General features: G+C 45.4%; 1 protein-coding gene across 6 annotated transcripts in view; it reads right to left on the bottom strand.

The window, feature by feature from the left end:
• Positions 1 to 25,685, bottom strand: part of LOC126518319 (uncharacterized) — a 103,459-nt gene that overhangs the window by 72,310 nt on the left and 5,464 nt on the right. The window contains exons 1-4 of one of the 6 annotated variants that reach the window (XR_008609712.1): positions 18,406 to 24,147; positions 12,706 to 12,922; positions 8,549 to 8,704; positions 6,141 to 6,518 (exon numbers count right to left, since the gene is read on the bottom strand). The gene's annotated coding sequence lies outside the window, so the exon portion shown is untranslated. Of the gene's footprint in view, positions 1 to 2,696; positions 2,969 to 6,140; positions 6,519 to 8,548; positions 8,705 to 12,705; positions 12,923 to 18,405; positions 24,148 to 25,685 lie in introns of those variants that run through there. The other 5 variants (XR_008609713.1, XR_008609715.1, XR_008609714.2 and 2 more) reach the window with 5 other exon arrangements.

The following is a 25,685-nucleotide window of genomic DNA, read 5'->3' as shown; positions in this document are numbered from 1 at the left end:
CGGCGCTCCGTAATCTGCGCAAGGAACCAGGGTCCGTAAATTTCGTATTCGCGTTGTCCGTAACCCCGACTGTCTATGGAACAGTATGCAATTTTTCTTGAAAGCCGAGTAAAACACGCTACAAGCATTTGTTTCTGCCATAAGTAGTTGCCTGCCCTCTCACCTGTTCTTTTCACCTGTTCTTTTTTTTTACAGTTCCACAGCACCATGCTCACCAGAAGTGGCGACGATGGCGAGGATCTCCCCCCACCGGACTTGGAACGACGATACCAAGATCTGGAGCAACTTGGTGCGAGACTACCAAACAGCCGCTGACCCAGGCTGGAGACGTTCGCCGCGAACGTCGGGTCTCGAACCAGCGTCAGGCAACGACGACCTGGCCATTCGTACCGCTGCCATAAATTTCGACGAACGCGTGTTTACGCACACACAAAAATAAAATACCCAGAACAGCGCAGGCCATAAGGCCAGCAGACGACGACAACGATGGCGACGTTCAACGCCCAGGACGTGGAAGACAATTCACGCATCCTTCACCACGAGTCGAAGTAATAAGTGTTTTCGTGGTAGATACTGGGTAGCCCAAGGAGATTTCGCGGCCGGTCATCGAAATAGAGCATCGATAACACAGCGGATTTCCTAGTTATCGAGTTGGCAAAGGCAGAGCGCGGAAGTGAAATGTTGGTGGATGGCATCAATAGCTTAACCGATGGAATGAATTCTTCTCTAATAAGGAAAGGGAAGAAAGAATGTCGCTGGTGGCGAGGAGGGACATAGGAAGGAGAGGTACACTAGATCGCGCGAGTCAGGCCGCTGGCGACAACTACTTGGGCTAAGTTTACTAGGTGATCGGCGTTTTCGAGAACGTCGTTCTGTAAAGCTTCAATATGGCCATGTAGAAAAACAGTGCTGTCGTCTCGATAACGGTAGAACGTGGTACAGGGTAAAATGAGATGCTGCAAGTTCGCTTCGCATAGAGTGTGACAGAAGGCGCATATTCGAGAGTAGAGGCGTCAATGCCCTTCTTTCGGTCAGCCAACGTCTGCCATTTGTGAATTATGTCAGGGGTAGTGACTGTGTTGGTAAGTACATTAATATTTCTTGGGATCGGGTAAGGGCGAGGTACTTAAACATGTGAGGAGCAAGCTGTTTCTCTCCCTGTTCGTGTACTTGAGGAAGCACTGTATTTGTGCCATTTCGAAACGTGAGATAGGCGGCAAAATCGCATAGGAGTGACCACTAAGATCGCGAGACCCGCGTGAGAAAGATTGGAGACGATAACGTAGAACTCGATTGTGAGGTGGCAAGACCACGCATCACCTCGTTACGTTAACCCCCCCCCCCCCCCCCGGACCCCCACGTGTGCAGGTAACCCTACCGTCAATGCCATTCTTCGGCTTGTGCTATGGAATCTGGCGGATGCATGGAGCAGTGACATATTCCTCTCTCGGAAGCGCGTACGACTGCAAAGTTTGGCGAAATGTTCGCAGTAGCGTAAGCTATTCGCCCATTCTATTTTTCACCAAGGTGGTTCATGATCCTGTAAACACTGTAAAGCATAAGTCACCTGTACACTGCGCTGTTAGAGACTTCAAAATTCAGATTTGTGCTTGTGAAACAAAATCGATATTAATTTGCCAGAGCGAAGTGTTAGAATAGTTTAGGAATCGAATTGCTTATTACTGTCGTAACTGCTTTTGCTCAAATTCTGTTTTTAGAGGAAATTTGCGCTCCACGGCGAGAAGAAAATTAGTAGAATGATGTAGAACCGAGTTTTTGGCATTACTCCAATATTGGTTAGTGTTGGATGTTTTCAACAGTGAACTCATCAGTATTTGAAAACTGCGGCAACGAACAATGAAGCCTAAAGTGACACTCTACTGCTACTGCACTATTCACAGTGCATATGAAGACATACCAGAGGTTGAGTACGGTAAAAAAAAATCTCGCGATGACTTATCACGCGCTCCTCTCAACTGACGCCTGTGTATTGTATAGCGGGAAGAAGTACGCATGCCACTCGGATTTTTCGTAGGCTAAGCAATCTCCGTACAAGAATGAAGAGCCACTTGAATATCGCGCGTACTTTCGTGCTGTTCGGTAGCTTTTTTGCGTCCTTAGGTGCTCCACCCTTTTTTTCTGTTGGAACGAACAGCGGTGCCCAGTGCTTAGCCGAACGCTTCCTTAAAGCTGTGCCAAATATTCTGCTTCTAGGTTAGATATTTCCTGCTCTCGTGCTGCTACCACCTTTTGGCTCTTCCAGGTGGTGGTGAGAATTCGCGACTCGCTGCTAAGACGTTCCAAAACTCATTTCTCTGCCAGCGTTAATTTTGACGTGCGCGCTTGTCATTCATTTCAGATTCTCTGCACCAGTTCTATTAATGACGCGTTCAATGTCAATTTTCTTCTCGTGAAAAATTCATCTTACTTTCGTCGTCATAGCGAAATGCGCGCGCATGTGAACGCACAAACTAAAAGGCGAAAGGATTAGTTGTCTCATAGCCGGTCTCATTGTATTTGTTCGTGTGTGTCACACACCCTGAAGTTATTTGGCTCTTGTGAGAATGTTTAAGAGTTTGGAAATAAACTTGCCGTGAATTAACGCCGTGCGTGTGTGGTCTCGCTACTACTTCCTCGTGAATGGTGCATCACGATTGATGGGTTCACTAATTACAAAATAAAACGTCCGTACTTACATTGCCATGTAGATGAGTTTTCTGTGGGCCTGGACAAACACCAGAATGTCACGAGTCAACCGGCAACTGCATCAATCCTTCTGTCGAAGGGAGACGTGGGTCTACTCATAAAAGCAACTGAACAGCGCCTTATAACCGCACGTCATAGCGCTACCAAAGCGAGTCAAGGATTGAAATGGAAGTCGAGCATGTTCGATGACACCGCGGCATTACAGTCCCGACGCAGTTACGCTACGCCGCTGCAAAGTGGACGCAGAGTCAAGCGTCGCGGCGCAGCCAACGCGGCTGACCGCGTTCTGTGCGCATGAGCATATGGCGTGAGTGCGTGCCAGCGCGGGAACGGGGCGTGTCTTATGTCGTCAGCAGAAGCAACTGCGAAAGTGTAGGCCGCGCTAACGGCCCAGCTGGCCAAGCTACTGGTGAACAAATAAACAGCGTTTGATGTGCCGTTCCGGTAGTCGAGCGGCTTGAGTGTTGATCTCGTATCCTTCAGGACGGCAGTTCGAATCCCGGTGCCTGCATCGCTGAAAAAAAAAAAGGCAGCGATGGCGGGGCTCGAAGTGCCATCCATGAAGGTTCGAGGTGGACCGTTAAGGCTGGGTCTCGGACCCCAGAGGACCTCCTGCATCGTAGTACCGGCGTACGCATGGCCAGTGCGCGGATTGAAGGCGGTGCGGACGTCGGCACAACGACACAGGTGGCCCCCTGGGATCTACGTTGCCGTGCAGCTGGCTGGCGGAACTGGGAGTTCCGGCACCCAGCTGTGCTCTCGGCCGTCGGAATGTGGCGGATAAGAGGGAGCTTTGTGTCATGGTGCACATCATTTCCTCTCGCTATCCCCCGGGTATCCTAAGAGGGTGGATACCTGTTGCTTTTGTGGGAAGTGCGGAGCGGACCCTGGAGTGAGAGAAGCCCGCCAGAAGAAGTGCGGAGCTGACCCCAAGAGTAGGAGAGACCCCACCAAAACAGAAAGCCCCGACACACCCCCCTCACAAAAATCCGACCCGGTCCACCCGTAAGAGACCAGCCCCCCCCCCAACGCTCTTTTGCCGCGCGACCTCTTAGAGGGGCCGACCTCTATAGAGGTCGCGCGACAAAAGGTGGGAGGGGGGGTTGGTCCCCTAAAGGTGGGCCGCGTCGGCTTTCTCTAGGTGGGGGGGTCACGGCTTTGTCTTTTGGTGGCGGGTCTCTCGTACTCTTCGGGTCAGCTCCGCACTTCTTCTGGCGGGCTTCTCTAACTCCCAGGGTCCGCTCCGCACTTCCCACAAAAGCAACAGGTGTCCACCCTCTTAGGATACCCGGGGGATAGCGAGAGGAAATGATGTGCACCATGACACAAAACTCCCTCTTATCCGCCACATTCCGACGGCCGAGAGCACAGCTGGGTGCCGGAACTCCCAGTTCCGCCAGCCAGCTGCACGGCGACGTAGATCCCATGGGGCCACCTGTGTCGTTGTGCCGACGTCCGCACCGCCTTCAATCCGCGCACTGGCCATGCGTACGCCGGTACTACGATGCAGGAGGTCCTCTGGGGTCCGAGACCCAGCCTTAACGGTCCACCTCGAACCTTCATGGATGGCACTTCGAGCCCCGCCATCGCTGCCTTTTTTTTTTTCAGCGATGCAGGCACCGGGATTCGAACTGCCGTCCTGAAGGATACGAGATCAACACTCAAGCCGCTCGACTACCGGAACGGCACATCAAACGCTGTTTATTTGTTCACCAGTAGCTTGGCCAGCTGGGCCGTTAGCGCGGCCTACACTTTCGCAGTTGCTTCTGCTGACGACATAAGACACGCCCCGTTCCCGCGCTGGCACGCACTCACGCCATATGCTCATGCGCACAGAACGCGGTCAGCCGCGTTGGCTGCGCCGCGACGCTTGACTCTGCGTCCACTTTGCAGCGGCGTAGTGTAAGTGCGTATTACATTTGAATCCGTAACCAGGATCGGTAGCGCTTTGGCGTGCGGTTTTCCGACTGTTCATTCGCTTTTATGAGCAGACCCACGTCTCTGTCACTAATCAACCGGCAACTAAATAATTATGCTGGCGCGTCTCTACGTCCAAAGAGAACTGTACAGGGCAAAGTAAGTAAGGATGATTTTTTTGTAGGTAGTGAACGCACCATACAAGATGCATCATTCATGAGAAAAACGAAGCGACACTTTACACTCAGGGCGTTAATTGACAGCAAGTTTATTTCCAAGTTTGCGAACGTTCTTACAGGAGGTAAATCATTTCCCTGGGCGTGCAAAACGCATACACTAATTAAATCGAGGGGGACACTGTCGCACTAATCTTCTCCCCTTTTAGTTTTATTCCACACGCACGCACATGTCGCAATGACGACTGAAGTACAATGAAGTGATTTTTCACGGGAAGAAAAATGACATCGAATTCATTGTTAACCCAACAGGTGCGGGAATTGGAATTATAGCGGAAGCACGCACGTCAATGTTGACGCTGACAGGGAAATGAAAAGTTTAGAACGTCTTAGTGGAGACTCGGAAGTTCTGAAGAACGTCCGTAAGAGCAGAAAGGCGGAAGATGCATTGGAGAGGAGATCTTACTTCTAGAGGCAGAATATTTGGAGCAGCTTTAAGGAAGCTTTGGGCTAAGCACTGTGCGCAGCCGTTCGTTTGAAGGGAAAGTGTATGTGGAGTGCCCGCGAAAAGTACACGGAAAGACTGCAGAATGGAGGAATAAGTACATGCGACATTGAAGTGGCTCTTCCGTCCTATGCGGCGATTGCCAAGCTTGCGCAAAACGCCAGTTTCACGAGTCGTTTCCAGCTGCACGATCAATACCCAGACGCCAGTTGAAAGGCATGCATCGTCCATACATTTTTTTTTTTTTTCATGCACTCAGCCTATGGTATGACTCTAAGGTGCACTATGAACATTTTACGAGGCCGCTGGTTGCTGAAGGTTTCGAGTACTTACTTTGCAGAGTGTGCTGTTCGAATCATGCAACAACAGTACTGGCATGTATTTAACCCTGTAATGGCCAACCACAGGTCTACATAATTAGCACTGCAGTTAGGAATTACATTTCTAAGCTATTCACAACTTACGCACGGCTCCAGCCACTTAATATTAGCTATGTTTTTCTCGCAGGCAAATTTGTACTTAGAACGCTGAATTGCGCTGTATACAGAAAGTGAATTATGCATTACAGGGTTAAATAGTCCTGAACCACCTTGTTGGCTTAGTGAAAAAACATAGTACGCGAATGTTATACGCTGCTGTGAACACCTCAGCTAAATTTTGCAGTCGTGCGTGGTTTTACGGTCAACGAGCTATTCACCACATGCAGCAACCTTCCACTCCTTGTCATTCCTCTGCCTTTGCCAACTCGGTAAGCCCCTGCATTATCGGCGCTCTATTTCGATGACCTGCCCCCCCCCCCCCCCCTATACTCTCCTTAGGCTACCCATAATCTACCCCGTAAACACTTGTAGTTAGATCGACTCCTGGTACGTGAAGCGTGAGTTGTCTTGCACGGCATGGGCGTTACACGTCGCCATCGTCATCTGGCCTTTTGGCCTGCGGTGTTTTCAGACTTTATTTTTGTGTGTGCGTAACCACGCGTTTGTCGTAATTTTCAGCAACGGTGCGTATGGCCACGTCGCCATGACGTTGAATGTGGCTGCTCGGACGCAGGTTCGAGACCTGATGTTTGAGCTGAACCTCTCCAGTCTGGGTCAGCGGCTGTTCGGCGGACTCGCAGCAAGTTGCTTCCAATCGAAGGATTGTCGTCCGAAGTCCGTGGTGGGAAGATCCTCGCCATCATCGCCACGTCCGGTGAGCCCGCTGCTCTGGAACTGTAACAAAAGAAATTGAGAGGGCTGGCGTCTCCTTCAGGCAGAAATAAATGCTTGCCGCGGGGTTTTCGTCAGTTTTCAGTAATTTGCACACTGTCAGATGAACAGTCGATGCTACGGACAGCAGGAAGACGAAATTTACGGACCCCGTTTCCTAGCGCCACTAACGTAGCATCTAACCAAGGTATAGTAAAATTTATTTATTTATTTATTTATTTATTTATTTATTTATTTATAGTACGTTACCGGCTCCTCATAGGAGCAAGATGTAAGGGGGCCTTCACATTCTTAATGAGGAGATATGACAAGTACAGAAAAAAAACTTGATGCATAGGTATCGTAAAATACAAAGTGACAGCGAAATATATAACGCATCATAATATGCGAATAAATACGAACATACCCCCTTTAAGCTATGTACTAAATATAATTATCACCATGTTCTTCGTCGAGCGACGACACAAATAATAGAGTTCACATAAGCTAGACAACTGGACATTACCTAAACTTTCGAACGCCATAACCTTCTCGGGCGAGAGCGCATGCATATGGTTGGCTTTCGATTTCAAAAGCGCAGCACAACGCACGTGCTACTTGCGGGACAATTCTAGACAGAAAATATATGCCACATTATGGCTCGTCTTATTAATAGCAAACAACTTCGAAAATGTCAAATGTCTGTCTGTCATTGTCACGCGCCTGCTTTGTGAAGGCAGCCGAAGTGTGTCAAAAGCACAAGTCCAAATAACGAATCGGCACAGTATGTTAATTCTGATACAGAAACGAGTGCTTTTTATCTGCTCCAGTTTCGAAGCACACATCAAGCTAGTTTAGCTAAACCTTTTATATGCAGTCTCAAAATGCCATATTGTTAACATGAGGGACTAAATTTTGCGAATGGGCTAAAACTACACTACACATTTGAATCAATGTAACATCACCATATATGGAAACATGTCCAGGAAATGCCTAGTAAGGTAACTGGATGGAATCTAATTGCTATTAGCCAATTTTTAAGCATGTAGTAGTAGTCCCTAGTTTATATTACGGAGTCTCAATTGAAAGCACACATACAGATGCAGGTGAACTTGGAAACGGAACAATATGTTTGAGTAGTCTTATAAATATTCACATTTCAAACTACGCCGATGCTGCCCCCAGTTGTGCGTTATGAAGAGTGCCAGCAAGTTATTCAGAAGCTTAGGATCAGACCGAAAATATCCAGCTCACAAAAGAAAAGTTGTTGACAGCATGCTTTCTTTACTAATCCGCCTTTTTCCCTTTGCTGTGCTGCCTTATGTCGCATGCCCCTGGCAACGCTTTGGAAGGGAGCCGGGCCTTTCGTCCGTTGATTTGTGCAGTGGCACCCATGTTGAGTGTGCGTCGGTTATGCGTTTAGCGGAAAGCGATTGGCTTCTCTGAGGGAAGCACGTTGTACCTAGAAGCCATGCCGTAGTCACTGACTATTGGATAGGCAAGCCGCACTTGCAACTCGCTTTCTGTATTAGTTTTATGCATTATTGAGACATTTTCCAAATTCGAGAGGTCTTAGACCGCAGCCTTGAGCATCGGATTAACCAAAGCGGTGCATTTCTTTACGTCGGCATCTACAGCCACAATCGTTGGTTGTTAGCTCCAAATGATGTCAGCTTCACCTACATTCACATCAGTATCCTAAACTTTTGCAGTCGTAATTGGTGTTCTATGTTATAACCAGCACGAAACATGAGATCCCATCGCCCTTACAATACTATGCTACAGGTGCGACGCCTGTGGATAGACAGTGCAGCCCACCTATCCGCTGTACTCCGTATGACATAACACCATGCGGGATAATCCCACGAGCTTTGCGCAGATCTGAAGGGGCTAATGCACATTAAATGACATTCAATGGCACCATATGCTCCCGTCTACTTTAACTGCTAATCGCTCTTGCTACAGCCTTACGCAGTGCATATTAAGTATGGGCGCACTGTTGTTTATTGATGATTCTTGCCGCTAACAACACACTTCACTTCAGTAATGCTCACATTGTTTGTATCTTCGACTGCTTCTTCCTCAACGCCTATGTCCGACGGGCCACCAGGAGGCCCATCGTCATGACCATTGACCCAGCCACCTCTGAGATCTTCACCATGATGACACCAGGTAGAACGCCGTCTGCAGGATACAGCCGTGTAGACTATCTGCAAGGTACGATATTAAGAGAATGCGATAATATATTGTCAACTGTGTTGGCGAATTGGCAAAGGAAGTACCTATAGCCCTAGAGCCCCTAAAAGCGTCCGCGAAGCCGATTCTAATTTCGCTAAAATGTTGTAACTGGGCGCAGCTATCACTACTTCTGCAAATGTGCGTACAGTGACCCCCATTTAGGCGAAGCCTGCATGAATTTGAACAAACTGCTTCTCGCGTAAATAACATAAACCAATAGCCCATTAGAATGAATGCACCGCCCGGAGGTTATATGCCTATAAAGGTGTAACTGGGCTCAGATACCAAATACTAACAAATGCATATAGCAATGCGATAAGTTACACAAAGAACACAGGAATTTCCGAAAACTGCAGTGAATGCAAAAAATAGCCCTATAGCCCCTTAGAACATCCATGCACCCGATTCTAACTTAGCTAAAGAACTGTAACTGGACGCAGCTATCACTAGTTCCGCAAATGCACGTACACTGACACTCGTTTAGGCGAATATTCCATGAATTTATGAAGTTTCTCGTTTAAAGAACATAAGCCCGTTGGAATGAATGCACCACCCGGTTGTTAGATGCCTATAAAGCTGTAACTGCATTCAAATACCAAATATTAGGAAATGCACATATCATGCCACCAAGTTAGGGGAAGAATACACGAATTTGCCAAAACTGCTGTTAGTGCAATAAACAAAACCCTATAGCCACTTATAACATCCCCGCTGCCAATTCTAACTTCGCTAAGGAGCTGTAACTGGACGCAGCTATGAATAGTTCTGGAAATGCACGTATAGTAACACTCATTTAGGCGAATATTGCATAACGTTATGAAAACTGTTTCACGACTAAAGAACGTAAGCCAATAGCCCATTCAAATGAGTGCACCGCATGGTTGTTAGACGCCTAAAGAGCTGTAACTGGGCTCACATATAAAATAGTAGCAGATGCGCATATCATGACACCAGGTTAGGAGAAGAATACACGAATTTGCGAAAACTGCTGTTAGTCCAAAAAACATAACCCTATAGCCCCTTAGAACATCCCCGCTGCCAATTCTAACTTCGCTAAAAAGCTGTAACTGGACGCAGCTATGGATAGTTCTGGAAATGCACGTATAGTAGCACTCATTTAGGCGAATATTGCATAACGTTATGAAAACTGTTTCACGACTAAAGAACGTAAGCCAATAGCCCATTCAAATGAGGGCACCGCCCGGTTGTTAGACGCCTAAAAAGCTGTAACTGGGCTCACATATAAAATAGTAGCAGATGCGCATATCATGACACCAGGTTAGGAGAAGAATACACGAATTTGCGAAAACTGCTGTTAGTCCAAAAAACATAACCCTAGAGCCCCTTATAACATCCCCGCTGCCAATTCTAACTTCGCTAAAAAGCTGTAACTGGACGCAGCTATGAATAGTTCTGGAAATCCACTTATAGTAACACTCATTTAGGCGAATATTGCATAAAGTTATGAAAACTGTTTCACGAGTAAAGAACGTAAGCCAATAGCCCATTCAAATGAATGCCCCGCCCGGTTGTTAGACGCCTAAAAAGCCGTAACTGGGCTCACATACCAAATAGTAGGAAATGCACATGTAGTGACACAAAGTTAGGGGAATAATTTACGAATTTACGGAAACTGCCGTTAGTGCAAAAAACAGAACCCTATAGCCCCTTATAACATCCCCGCTGCCAATTCTAACTTCGCTAAAAAGCTGTAACTGGACGCAGCTATGAATAGTTCTGCAAATGCACGTATAGTAACACTCATTTAGGCGAATATTGCATAAAGTTAGGAAAACTTTCACGCGTAAAGAACGTAAGCCAATAGCCCATTCAAATGAATGCCCCGCCCGGTTGTTAGATGCCTAAAAAGCTGTAACTAGGCTCAAGTACCAAATAGTAGCAGATGCGCATATCATGACACCAAGTTAGGGGAATAATGTACGAATTTACGGAAACTGCCGTTAGTGCAAAAAACAGAACCCTATAGCCCCTTATAACATCCCCGCTGCCAATTCTAACTTCGCTAAAAAGCTGTAACTGGACGCAGCTATGAATAGTTCTGCAAATGCACGTATAGTAACACTCATTTAGGCGAATATTGCATAAAGTTAGGAAAACTTTCAAGCGTAAAGAACGTAAGCCAATAGCCCATTCAAATGAATGCCCCGCCCGGTTGTTAGATGCCTAAAAAGCTGTAACTAGGCTCAAGTACCAAATAGTAGCAGATGCGCATATCATGACACCAAGTTAAGGGAAGAATACAAGAATTTGCGAAAACTGCTGTTAGTGCAAAAAACATAACCCTATAGCCCCTTATAACATCCCCGCTGCCAATTCTAACTTCGCTAAAAAGCTGTAACTGGACGCAGCTATGAATAGTTCTGCAAATGCACGTATAGTAACACTCATTTAGGCGAACATTGCATAACGTTATGAAAACTGTTTCATGTGTAAAGAACCTAAGCCAATAGCCCATTCAAATGAGTGCACCGCCCCGTTGTTAGACGCCTAAAAAGCCGTAACTGGGCTCACATACCAAATAGTAGGAAATGCACATGTAGTGACACAAAGTTAGGGGAATAATTTACGAATTTACGGAAGCTGCCGTTAGTGCAAAAAGCATAACCCTATAAACCCTTAGAACATCCGCGCAGCCGATCCTAAGTTCTCTAAAGAGCTGTAACTTTAAGCACGTATTACCCCTATAAATACACATATATTGGTACTAATTTAAGCAAAGAATACACGAATTTGTGGAAATTGATTTTCGCGGAAGAAATATAAGCCTATTACCCGTTAAACTGTCCACAAATCCGTTTCATTTCTCTAAAAGGAACTATGTGGATGCACATGTTACTATCGCTGCAAATGTACGTATGGTGACACTAATTTTAGCGAATACACGAATTTGCGAAAATTGCTTTACATTATTTATTTTACGTTATTTATTTTATGCTAGCGAAGTCAGAAATAACTTGACTCAGTACGGTATTTGTATTGGAGTAGCGTTCTCATCATCTTGTACTGAATTCAAAGGATATGTTAATTTTACTGGAGAAGTAACTTTTGATCACGGCACCTAGACGGTTTTAATCACGGCGCCAGGTTTTCCTTGGTGCAGGCGGACTTGGCCTTGCGAAAGCTTCCGGAATTTGCTCCATCTGAACGCCACCTATCAACCGTGATGTGGTCTGGAAACACACCAGGCATCAGAAACAAGTTTACACGAAGCGCAATACGTTGCGAGTTTTCCAAACCACGACTACTCATCCTATATCTGCGAGCACCTCTTCTATACAACGAGTGTCCTTGCGGTAACCACATATCACTTTCATTTGTGTGTCGCATCGTCTTGCGCTTCAAAGCATTCATTACGAACTGCCTATAAAGATTTAGCATACTGAAGTGAGTCATGCTATCCGAACAATCTTGTCCCTGATTGTGTGTACCATATGCGAGAAAAAATGCTATCCTGTGTAAGATAGGATTGATCAAGTTGAACTTCTTGATTCTGAACTATAGAAGGTCAAACCGTAACGTATGAGATTCACCAATCGCGTTGTATACAGCGATATGATCATTACAAGATATGTTAGCATGCACATAGAAGGGTAAATATGTCGCCCTTTGAGAGAGTATACGATTGGAGAACACGAGCAAGCAAGAAGGTAATTCATGTCTAGGTTATGCTATGTTAGGTTGAATCGAGTAAAGGTCGCGATAGAAAACGGCAGCGAGGGTACGTGCCTACACAAGAGACGGCAGAGCGTCCTGCTTATATATAACCCCTTCAACTACAGTCGCACGTTGTCGTCCGTGTGCGGACTCACTCTTAGCGATGAATTCACGAGTCCGCCCTACTTTCCGTTCTTTATAGTTGTGCACCATATCGCAGTGTGCAAGAACACGTAAATGACTGTCAACCGACTTTGTTCACGTGACGTGGGAGCCGTCACATGTCATAGGCGTTTACCGCAGAGTCGTCGTCGTGAGCAACCCTCGCACGTCGTGACGGTCCAGGTGGTCGCTATGGCGCAGGTTCGTGACCTGATGTCCGAGCTGGGCAGCCGCAGCCTGAGTCAGCGGTTGCGCGACAGACCGTGCAGAAGCAATTGCTGCGCATCGTCCGCGTGGGGGGAGATTTCTCGACACCACCGCCGGTGCCCGTGATCTCGTCGCAAAGGAATAAACTGCAAAGACAAATCATCCGTGAGTGCTCTAAATTCTTCACCCTGGAAAGATATGCTCGTACTTCTGGCCTGGTACTGGCACTCACGGACATAATGTAAATCATGCATCATGATTGACGGTAGCACTAGAAGCCGGAAGGCTAGAGCTGACAAGAAACGAAACGAATATAATGCAATACGATGCAAAAAGCGCTGATACTTAACTGACATATTTCATTAGGTAGGCTTTTATATATGTCAATATAACCGTTCATGAACCTCACATGATGACAACAAAAGAGTTTAGTTGTTCATGCTTGGCGGCTATTTGAGTGCACGATTTGTTATTCTCATCGTTTATTGATGCTTCCTTCCTGTTATTGTGAGCCGTCCGGTATCATCGTGGCATATATAAACGTATAACTAAGAAAATCTATCAGTCGAAAGTAAACGCTCTATCCATCGTATTTTGTTTCCTTTTGTTCCGTGTCAGCTCTAGCATTACCCTTCAAAGATTAATCGATACCAACTCGCCAGTATATTACACTTCTTTATGATGCCTGTCGACGGAAGAATATCGATGACAGGTGCATTTACACAAAAATACGGCACATGTCACGATATATTTAGCGATTCTGTATCTAGAGTCCTATAGCGAGAAACCAATTTCCGGGGATTTGCCAAGAATCTGCACTTATTCATTTGCACATACCTAATAGGTTATTCCAAGATAATCAAATACATCAAAATAATCAATTGATTATAATTCATGAGGACGTCTATGTGCTTTAGGGACACCTGCGCGGCGATATTATATGTCCATGTTTTATGTAGGAATTCTTTCTAATTACGCCTAATGGACGCGGGCTTACTGGCACTACTTTTCTGGCCAGCCTAGAAGAGTTATATAAACTCACTCACTGTTACTTGCATTTGGCTCACGTATAACCTTCGCATATATATATCCACAAATACTCCCAGTGAGATACTGTCCGACTAGGGGGCAGTAGTGGCCACGCCTAGCATGAATGTGTAGGCAAAGGAAGCTTCCCTTTAAATTATACACGTATCTTAGCATTTGAGTAACCAGCAGCGTGTGCTTATCAAAGCAGCTCCTATTGCAGCGTTCATGCGGTTTACGTTATGGTCACGCTATCCTCCACTGTGTGTGTAGCTACGGGCCTGCTTACCTATCTGACACCCTAACAGCTCCAACCTGTGTTACCAGATGATTCAGGCTCTTTGTTAGGTAATAAAAAGTGCGTGCGCGTGCGTGCCAGCGAAAAGGAGAAACAGTGGGAAGACAATGGTACGATGACGACAAATTGTAGTTGACAACGACAAAATTACGAAGAAGTCATTGTGCTAGCGATAACACGAACGTCAGGACAATGTCACGAAGACGACTGCGGGACAACGACGACACGGCCACAACAACGTTGACCGCGGCAAACATTGACTTCGACGCCAACATGATGGGAATGACAAAATTACTAGAGAAGTGTGACAAAGACAGCACAGTAGCGAGGACAATGAGAGAAGGAAATGACAACAACGACGGCTTGGTTAATTACAGTGGCACGTATATGAAACCGACATTCTGAGCACGGCAACCGCAAGATTACAAGACAGTGACGACATGACTATGTGATGGTGACTATGACGTCAGTTGCATCACTACTTCAGTACTGTCGCAGGAAAAAAAAATTGTGTAGGAAGCATCGACAATGATTCTCAATGTAAGCCGATAGCAAGAATGAACGAACGAACGAAGGAACTGAATGGACAAATTAAACAACGAACAGAGGAACGCACGAACCATTCATTGACTGAACGAATATTGAACGAGCGATCTCACGAACGATTCAACGAGCAAGCGAATGAGAATACTAAAGAAACAAGAACCAACTAAGGAACGAACCAAAGTTTCCTTGCTAAATCCGACAACCGACAGTTGACCCCTGCCAACCACGAAAACGGGCGATAAAGGCCAGAAGAGCTATTCGCTTAGAAGTTTCCAAGCAAATATTCTGCATCGCGCGCTGCCGCTCCTGCTTATGCATCATTGTGAATGACTACGCACGTGCTGTACATGCAATTTTTTCCCGCCACAGCAGTTAAGTAGTCCCGCCACCGACGACACAAGCATCACGCCGTCATGTAAACGTCGTTGTCTCGTAATCTTGTTGTCATTAGAATGTGGCTGTCGTTATTATTATTATGATATGTTGTGAACATTAACAAAAGAACTGGGGTGCACAGTTAAGTCCTAAAGCTTGACAGGACAATAGAAGGGAAAACGGAGTTCCCGCAAACTACAAATAGAAGTGAACAAAAAGGAGATGGCACATATTGCACACAAAGAAAGCTTTCAGGAATCGTACGAAAAAGCAAAAAAGAAGCAGGCACGAGCAGAAACAGAACGTTATAGGAAACAAGTCTTACTAATAGTGCATCATGTGCAAGGGAAGCATGAATGTATCATGTTAATCAGGTGCATTGGCCAACGCCGAAGAAGTTCCTCTTTCCCATGACGATACGACCGCTTTTGAGATACTCTGGTACATAAGCACTTAGCCGCCATAGCAGAGGGTACATGGCTCTCGGTGACTATCTATCTATACAAAACTTCTGAACCGCGCTTTCGCAAGATCACCATTTCCCCGAACATTTCTCGAATACAGGTGATTAGAAATGGGTCCCACTTTTCTGCCTCCCCAGCCCCCGCACAAGTCATCGGCATTATTCCTTCGACAATCATCACACGTAGCCTTCGTCCTAGTGATATTGCTATGAAAATGTCCATTAAAGTGCGTCCGCCTGGTTGGGTGTCTGCATTTCAGAAGAGCCTCTGAATTGGGTAGGGCACAAATCTAAATATTGTACAAGGTCAACGTTGCTCAGAACCATTGCACGAATTGACTCGTTGCATAGGATGAAGTGAAACAATTGTGTGCATGTGTGCTGTATCAGGATCATTCTCTACTGATGTTGCCACAAAAGAAACGATGAAAAAGAAGGTGAAACGTCAGCAAATGTAAACCCGCCTGCAGCATTCCTTGAATACTCTATGAGCCAGTTTTCAATTGCGTTTCAATATAAGGCACGAACCCGCTATTTGTTTCAACTAGACGAGATCAAATTCAGGTACGTGCTGCACTGAACAGGTAGCAATTGTATATTTGTCTAACCAAAGATATGCCTACTTTACGAGCACGAACGAGAAAGCGGTTACAGCAAAAGGAACTGCAAGGCACTTCGCGTGGCTCCCACTAAAAGTTGATTGAGCGTAATTACTTCAAAACATTCGCAATGACTGCGCTCACCTCGTCTGTTAGGAAGCGGAACTTGGCCCGTATGTCGAAACCCGCGTTGTTCGAACCAAACTCCACGTGGATGTCCTACTTAAAAGAGCAGCCAGCATTGATCTAGGCACTTCGTGGCGTCTTCAAAAAACCGACGCTAGTTGCGTTCAGATGACATGGGCTAAAGCTGTTCGCGAAAGCACCTCAGCACTCGAGCAACCAAATACACACATGCGGCACACATATAGTCTATGGCAAAATCTCAGCCAACTCAAAAGCTTGTGTTTTAGAATGTTCAAATTTTTATTTTGCTACCATAGGAATAAATTTAGCTAATCAGTTCTTATCCTGTAAGCCAGCGCCTGCCTTACCTAGACTAGCTGGCAACGATTTGCACCTAGAAGAAATAACTCGATCGTGACGAACTTATATCAACGATAAATCAAATACCTCTAAAGAAAGCGGCTGGTCATGATGGTATACCAACTAGGATTTTAAAAGACAATATAGACATCCTCTGCAGTCCCATATGCCATGTATTCAATCTAGCGTTTGCTTCGAGCTCGTATCCAGATATATTAAAAACAGCCGAAGTCGTTGCCGTATACGAGTTTCGAACCAACCAGAGAATTATAGGCCACTTTCTGGTCTGAGTGTGATGAACACTTTTCGAAAAACTAATTTCCAAGATATTGAAGTGATTTCTGTACGAAAACAATGTGATTTGTTCGCAGCAGCATGGCTGTGTTCCCTCCAGATCGAAATCAACTGCAGTACTAACTCTATATCATCATGTTCGCAAGAACCCCGCCAACGGAAATGGCTTACGGTACCGCGTCGGTCAAGTGACAAATCCACACTGCCACAACTGTGACTGAATTGAAACCATGGAGCATATAGTGTCGAGCGTATGCCGACGAGCGTACGTTCTATGAACATTGCATGCATTCACTTACACGGAGACGTTTGTCATTTGACTGTGTCTTAGTCTCTTTAGCCTGCCTCACACAACAGAGGCATGCGATGAACTTTTTATTTACATACTTAGAAAAAAATTGGTCAACTCGACAAACTTTAGTTCTACTCTGTCACCTTCATGCGCCTTTCACGCAGCGGATTCTGTCACCTCATTGTAGGACGGCGCATACACTGAAGGTCTTTAAACCGTTGCCCATGAGCCAGAAAACTCAGTGGCAAATTTTGTTTAACTTATTCCTTTTTTTGAGCCTCCCTCCTCTATTTCTCTCCCAATTCCCTTCCCCATACAGCGACGTCTATACGCCCGCTAAAATATCTGCCTTTCACTAAAGGGTTCTCTCTTTCTAACACTTGCGCAATTAATTATGCACTTTATCATAATAAACTAATTATAGGAATATTTTTGGATATAAAAAAAACATTTGATACCGTTTCTCACTCTATACTATCCAAATCCTTTAACCTTTCGGCGTTACAAATGACTCCCTAGAATTTTTTTTCCAGCTATTCATCCTCACGGAAACACATGGTAGTAATGGGTGATTATTATTCTACACACAGGACCGTCACCAGCGGAGTCCTCGAAACGCCTTTCCTTTTCCAACTCGCTGTACTAGACATGCTTTAAAAGGTAACCTCAACTTACCCAAAACGTAACAATGTATACAATGAAAGGTTAATTGAATTCAGTGACACACAATCTGGAATACTTTACCCCTAGAGGATTTAACCACACGTGATTTCAAGCAGTGTAGCAAATTATTTTTTCTTGATAACAAACATCTCTAACTTAGTTGAGTCGATTGGAGTATTTTCAGAATGTTTCTCAGAATGTTATAAATCATGAGCTGTTCCGGAATACTCTGCTGTTAAAATCTACTCCTGATCTGCCTGTTACGTTTTGGCACTGGACCGGAAACTACTGTAATGCAGTGATTTGGGCTTGCTGGTAAGACATCTTGAGGCTTGTAGCCCGTGAAAAAGACAAGGACGAAAGGAAGACGTGACACACACATAGCGCATGTGTGTGTTACGTCTTCCTTTCGTCCTTGTCTTTTTCACGCGCTATAAGCCTCACCGAAAACTAGCCTTCCCCGGCTATCGGTCCACATATCTGTACAATCATGATTATGGGAAGAAAAATGAAGCACTTGCGCTTGCAAACTCGCCCAGATTGCATATTTCAAAAGAAAATGTGCAAAATAAAAAAGGTTTTACCACCTGAGATTCGTTAACGCACACGCGATCTTCTGATGAGCGGCCGAAGACGCGACGAGAACCGATGGCCACGAGGTCGACAGGGCGCGCAGCGAGAACCGCTGCACGCCAGGCAAGCAGGGTGGACTCCGAGATAACAGGTCTCTAGAACAGCTGACCACCGGATCCGCAAGCTGGGCCGCCAGGCAACATCCGTTGCCAGAAGGCCTGACCACCAGGTTCTCGGGGCAGGCTGCGGCAAGACACAGGGCCACCAGAACAGTCCAGTGAGTCAAGGTCGAGTAAAGAAAGGTTCATTGAATTGCGGCGCATACCCAGCAGCACCTACCCAATTACCCATGTTGGCTTCAAGGATATTGACTGAAATTCAGCCCATACACGGCGGCACATAAATATAATTCAAGTATGGGCTTTTACGCGCCAAAAGCACGATTGGATTATGAGGCACGCCTTAGTGGGGAAATCCGGATTAATCTTGAGCACCTCGGTTTCTTATACGTGCACCCAATGCACGGTACACCGGCGTTTTCGCATTGCCCCCTGCCCCTGCCCCTCGAAATGCAGTAGCCGGGGCGCTGATTTGATTAAGCGCCTTCGGCCTTAGCTCTACGTCAAAGCCACTACGCCCCGACGGTGGGTTATTCCACATAACCAGGTTATTCCACATAACCAGCGACGCTCATCGCGCTCTACTCAGTTTTCTAGAGTTAACTAAGGTTCACGTTTGTAGCGTCGAAACTATTTTATTCAACATTCTGCAGTAGCGTGATCTTCAGTGACCAGCCCTACCATGTGTGAACTGTACTGTGTTCTACTTTATTGTTTAGATTTGTCCTGTTGCTCTTCCTTTCCTCTTTCCTCCCCTCCTTCCATTTCTGTGTTGCTGTCTTCTCCCTACTGAAGAGTAGGCAGGCGTTGTGACCTTTCCTGTGACACTTGCCAGCTTGCTCCTCGCTTTCCCTTTCCTGTTAATTGCATATATGTGTTCAAAACAAATAATAATAATAATAAAGTTTTTCTAAAAGAGGTCCACTGATGAGGGGCACATACCATAACATCAAATGTGAACAGCAATAATTAGAAAGTACAATCGCAACACCCAAGAGTGGACTTAACTGTAATATTCTCATGTTATTGCTTTGCTTTGTACCGTTGCCTTTTAGAATACTGTCAGTATTGAGTAGGTGGACTTAATAACAACTGAGTCATTAGCTGAAAGCGACTCTGGGTCCACAGTCACCACAATAAGGTACGCTTGATTTTTTATTTCTCGTATGGAAATGTGCGACTTCATTTCATATTCTGACGTGATTGTCGAAGAGAGCAGCTTCTGAAAGAAGACTACGTGCCCAGTCATCAAGTGAGCTGGCTTCCAGCTTCGCCAGTGCTTGTGATTTTTGTAAATATACCGTGTAAATAGTTTCTGCGTAGATTATTTCCACGTTAAATTTTGGTAGAAGTACTGGATCAATGGCCAATAGCAAGCATGGGTGTCATTTACGCCGAATGAGCTTGAGTAACCGTCGATCAGGAAGAAGCCTGGAGAACCCTGGTGCGTTTCCTTTTCATGTCACAATAATACATTCCAAGGCAACTCGGGGATTATATTGGACGCCGTAGTGGGTAGATACGGACCAATCTTTATACGAGATTATACGACTATAAAGTACGCACAAAAATCGCATTTCACTGCTGAGATTCTGGAGGGAAATGTAGCCGTTTAAGCAGCGCACACGTGACAGTTATCGTTTTCTAATAACAACGTTCACTGGACAGCTGTGCCACATACATTATATGAACGACGCAGATGCCTTCCCACTGTATTCCGTTGAATCTTTAATTGTAAGGCAGTGCACGTATGCTATTTCTTTCGTACCGTGTTCTTCATAGGCTTCTTCCCTGGATAAGTTCCAGTTCAGCAAGTTCGCAAATATTGGTAGCAATAAAATTAGTCAGGCAAGATAATTGTGGCCGCGCAAGTTATAGATTTGGGTTTCATTAGTTTTGATTACCATTGAAGAAATACACGTGTGCAGCGTCTTGTCCACACTTAATTGCTACGAATATCAAGAGGAATTGGCGTACGTGAGTTTAGTCTGCGTGAAATCGTTTCATAGGCAATCGCCTTGACAGAGCGATATGCAATGAACAATTTATGACGCAAGACGTCAGGTCTTCGATAACGAAAAGATGGAGCTTGGGAGGTCATGTAATGCATAGGGCACATACTGGGTGTTAGAGTCAAAATGGGTGCCGGTCGAGGACGGCAGGAAATTAGGCGGTGGGATAAAATGAAGAGGTTTGCAGGCGTACAATGGAATAAGCTAGCGCAAGACGAGGATTATTGGAAATCGCTGTCAGAGGACATAAATAGGCTGACGATCATATTTTTTTCTCAAATTCACCTTCCTATATTTAGTGATTCACTTTAACGTCACTTTTCGCGAGATGCTATGAGGTGCAATGGGCAACAAAATTAAGCTACGTGGTCGGTTTGGCCAGCAACCAACAACGAAATGTACACATAAAGGAGAAACGCCGGTTGGTTTAGTGCTGCGTGAGCTTGCAATCTGTTGCGCTATTGCATGAGCTATGGCTTCTCGGGATAGATGACACAGGATTACATTTATACTTTTCTTCAAAAAATATGTCGGAAGAGTGTGCCGTGCTTCGCCTTCATTCCTTTAACACTCCCAGTAAATGTGCTTTATATTATGAATGAGCCTAAGGGGCAACGTTTCCACGGCGTTAAAATGGTAAAACCTTGGTAGAAAAGTCAAAATATTTGGAGTATAATACAGCCCAGTGTTACTTGACGTCATGATAACTGTAGTGCGTCGTCTTATCTACTCAAATGTGTACGACGAAATTTTTTTCATTGGCGCAAGAGGTGAAAGACACCTGGACTCGTGCTTTATTCCTATATTTTATGCATTCGGCGGTCCAATTGGGATTATTCTTGCTTGGGTTCACTCACTGTAGGAGCAAGTCATTAGAAACATGTTATCCTACTCTACTGAAATCGCAAGATGAACAGCAGAGATTAAACACGTGCGCTTAGTTTAATTTGTTTTTGCTCAGAATGGCGCACAATATATGTCACTTACAGAAATAACACGATAGATGAAACTGGTAAACTTGCAAAATGTAGATACTGTTCGTAGTCCGATTTTCTTTCGTGCATCTACGCACTGTTGGACAGCCTGGAATGTACTAAAGGGCTCAAATAAACACTGAAACTCCTGGTGCAGGACATGCGGAAAAGGAATTGTGCAGATCCGATGGGCATAATAAAGTTTATGTCAAGCAAAGCTTAAGCGAAGTGGTTGAATAACTGAACTACCTCTAACAGCGATGCATAACATTGTGCTTACTTTCATCCTGTGTAGTGTGAAGTCCACTACAATTTGCATGTTTATTCACCAAAAGGGACAATAGGTCAAGTTGTTCATTTTTTTTATTTATAGACTACACCATTCGCAAGCTATGCCGAAATTCAAACGCCAAATCAGGAAGTTAGACAGTGACAAGCATCTACGCAGCGAAGTCAAGAGGACAAAGGCGACTTGTGCTTGTCGATGCAACAATGGCGATGACAGGTGTATTTATTTTCAAACTCAGTTGAGAGCATAGCAAGAAGGCATTACAAAAGAGATAGTCACGTATTAAAGAAAAAATTGACATTTCGAAAATAGGCTCGCTCTGCGCACAGACGTACGAAAAAGAGTGGGGAAAAAAACGAGGCACATCCGCCAGGCCAGGATTAGAGAAACAAATGTGGTCTAAGCAGATTTTCATGCAAAGAACATCAATATTGTCATAAAGTTTAACATGGTACAATCAAGCGCATTGTGCATACAAAACAAAAAAAAACAAAAAACAAAATAATCGAGAAGTAACCTTGTAGACAGTGCACTTAAAGCATTACACGCAAATTAAAATTATTTCTGACACACACATGCTATGCACACCAAATGAAGCACAACCACCGAGGAAAGATTGCAATAAGTTTTCCGAGCGAAGAGAATCAACGGTGTATCAATCATGCGCAATGTGCAAACATCAGAAAAAAAGACAAAAGAATGAAAGGCGAAGCACAACCATGTTATATCTGCCCACACCTGTCATCAGTATTCTTCCTTTTGCACGCAATCACACGTCGCCTTCGTCCTCGTAACATCGCTACGAAGAAGTGTCACAATGTGCATCCAACTCATTTGGCGTTTGCATTACAGAATAGCTTCTGAATGGTACAGAGCACAAATCTGAATATAGTGCGAGGTGAAGGTTGTGCATAATCATTTCATGAAATTAATCGTTGCATAGGATGAAATTAAACAAATTGGTGCATCGCGGTTAGCTGTATAACATATATTTTAAAAAACTTCACTTCAAATTTGACATGTGCATTGAATGAGCATTGATCCCCAAGGGTGCCTACACGATAAAAATCAAAAACAAGGTAAAATGTCAGAAATGGAAACCTGCCTGCAGTGTTGATTGAATACTCTATCAGGAAGTTTTGAACTGCGTTTCGGAATTAGGGACGAACAGATTATTTCAGTTACACATCAACTTCAGGTACGTGCTGCACTGAACAGGTAGCTATACTGAGCACGTGCTGGTGGGCGAGTTGGTTATACACGATTAAAACGAAGGCGCCACATAAAACAAGGGACGAATGAAGGCGACACCGGACAACCACGTAGGCGCCTACGTGGTTGTCCCGTGTCGCCTTCATTCGTCCGTTCCTTTATTTTGCGTCTTCGTTGTAATCAGGTAGTTGTAGTATATTTATCTAATCACAGACACTCCAAGTTCGCGAGTACGATAGAGAAAGTGGTAATTCAAACTAGGAGTGAGTGCCTCTTCGCTTGGTTGCTACACCAAAGGTTGATTGAGCGTAATTGTTTCGAAACAGTCGCAAGTATTGTGCTCACCTCGTCTGCTAGGAAGAGGAACATGGCCCGGCTGTCCATGCCCGCGTTGTTTGAACCAAAAGCCATGGGGATATTATATATAAACGAGACGCTAGCGCTGATCCGGCTATATCATAGTGTCTTCGAAAAAGCGCCGTGGATTACATTCGGACGTTAGAGGCTTAAGCATTTCAGGAAAGGAGGTTATCAATCTTTCGGGCCACCGCAGGCACCACCAGTGGCAAAATGACTGCCAACGCGAAGGCAACCCGTGATATTGATTCGGGTTACGTCGTCCGTTATTGCAGCTAATATAATGGCTAAACACAAAAAAAATGACAGAAATCAAGCACCGCGAAAGGAACGAAGTTAACACAAACGCTGACCATGCGTATGCCTACCAAGAATAGCCCAACTTGTCTTTTTGATAAACAAATTGTGATAACAAAAAACTTTTGCCACCTGTTGTCTTGAACGTACGCGCGATCTTTTCATCAGCACCTGAGAAGGGCACAGCAGCAGCTGGCCAACAGGTCTACAATGCGCGCAACAAGTCATCACGCAGCTAGAAGAGCAGGTCACCCGGTCAGCAGGGCGAGCATTAAGATACCAGGGCGCTTGATCAGCTGGCCACCAGATCAACAGGGCATGCATCTAGACACCAAGCTGGTAGAACAGCTGACCACCAGGTCAGCAGGGCACGCATCGATCTATCACGCCACTACATCATCTGGCCACCATATCCACAGGGCTGGTATCGAGACAGCATGTCACCAGGTCCGCAGCTGGTCACCAGGTCCGCAGTACAGACATGGGGTCCCCAGATCGCTGGCCACCAAATCTACAGCGCGGCCACCAGGGCACCAGGCTGCTAGAGCAGCTGGCCACCGGCACCGCCGGCGGGCTGCCAGACATCGTCGTACGAGAAGGCCTGGCCACAACGTCCAAGGGGCAGGCAGCAAGACAAAGGGCCGTTAGCACATCCCAGTTACCCATGTTTACGTGAAAGAGGTTCATTGAAAGGCGACCCATGCACAGTGGCGCAAAGCCCTGTAGTTACCCAAAGTGACGTCGTCAGTAATGTTTATTGAAGGACAATACATACACAATGGCACATAACAATTTAAATCTGATTTTACCGGCTAAAACCACGGTGTGATTATGAGGCACAACGCAGTGGGGGACTCCCGAATAATTTTCACCAACTGTGGTACTTTAACCGGCAACCAGTGGACGGTACGCATGCGCTCTCGCACTTCGGTCCAATCGAAATGCGGCAGTCATAGCCGGAATTTGATGCCGCGCATTCACACGTAGCAACGCAACGCCAACGCCACTACACCACGGTGGCGGGTAATGGCACCTAACCAGTGATCAAACATGGTGTGAAAGAGATTCGCTGATGAGCGACCGCACACAGTGACCCATAATGGCATGAAAGAAGTTCATTGAGGAGCAGCACATGCCACCACAAAAACCAGTTACTTAAGTGAGCCCGAACGTAGGTCTCGAACCTGTTTTCTTAGCACAGCAGCCCATGCTCTACCCATCAGCCAACGGACTACCCCATGACCTATGTTTGCGTGGATCACGCTGTACGCGGATAAACAAACCAACAAACAAACATAGCTGAAACTGGATGAAGTTCTCAACTAGCGCCAACTGCAATAATTAAAAGGTACAGCCATACCTTCTAGAGTGCACAAAATTGTAACATCGCCGTGTTAAGGCTTTGTGTTGTGTAGGTATATTTTAGAGTAATAAGGCATCAGTGCTGGATGGTTGGGCTCAATGACTTCAAAGTCATCCACTGAAAACGATTCTGGGCCCCAATTCGTCACTGTCATGTACTCTTTATTCTTGTTTGATCGTTTGAAAACGTGCGCCTTCCTTTAGTATAGTGGCTAATGGCGAGCACGGGTGCCAGCTTTACTCTGAATGGATTGCGTTTCCGCCTATCAGTAAGAAGCGTTTGCCGCGGCTTTAAACAAGTGTGTCATATTCCAAGGCAAATTGGGGATTATGAGGGACGCTATAGCAAGTAGATGCGGACTAATTTTTACCGGATAATATACGACAATAAACGGAAGTACGTAGACAAGTCGCATTTCACTGCTGGGATTCTGGAGTGAAATGTAGCCATTGAAGCAGCCGCGACGAAATAGAAAAACTATCGTTTTCTGATAACTAAGTATATTGGACAGCTGATCTACATACGTGCTCCGATCGAAACAGTTACCCGATATATTACGATGAACTTTCAATTGCCAGGCAGTGCACGTCTATTTTCTTCGTACTCTGTTCTATAGATGCACCGCTTCACTGGATAAGTTCCAGTTCACCCAGTTTGCAATTTGTGGCCCT

The sequence above is a fragment of the Dermacentor andersoni genome, chromosome 11 (assembly GCF_023375885.2).
Source record: "Dermacentor andersoni chromosome 11, qqDerAnde1_hic_scaffold, whole genome shotgun sequence".
NCBI lineage: Eukaryota > Metazoa > Arthropoda > Arachnida > Ixodida > Ixodidae > Dermacentor > Dermacentor andersoni.
The sequence above is the reverse complement of the archived record's forward strand: the minus strand, read 5'-3'. Positions and strand labels throughout refer to the sequence as shown.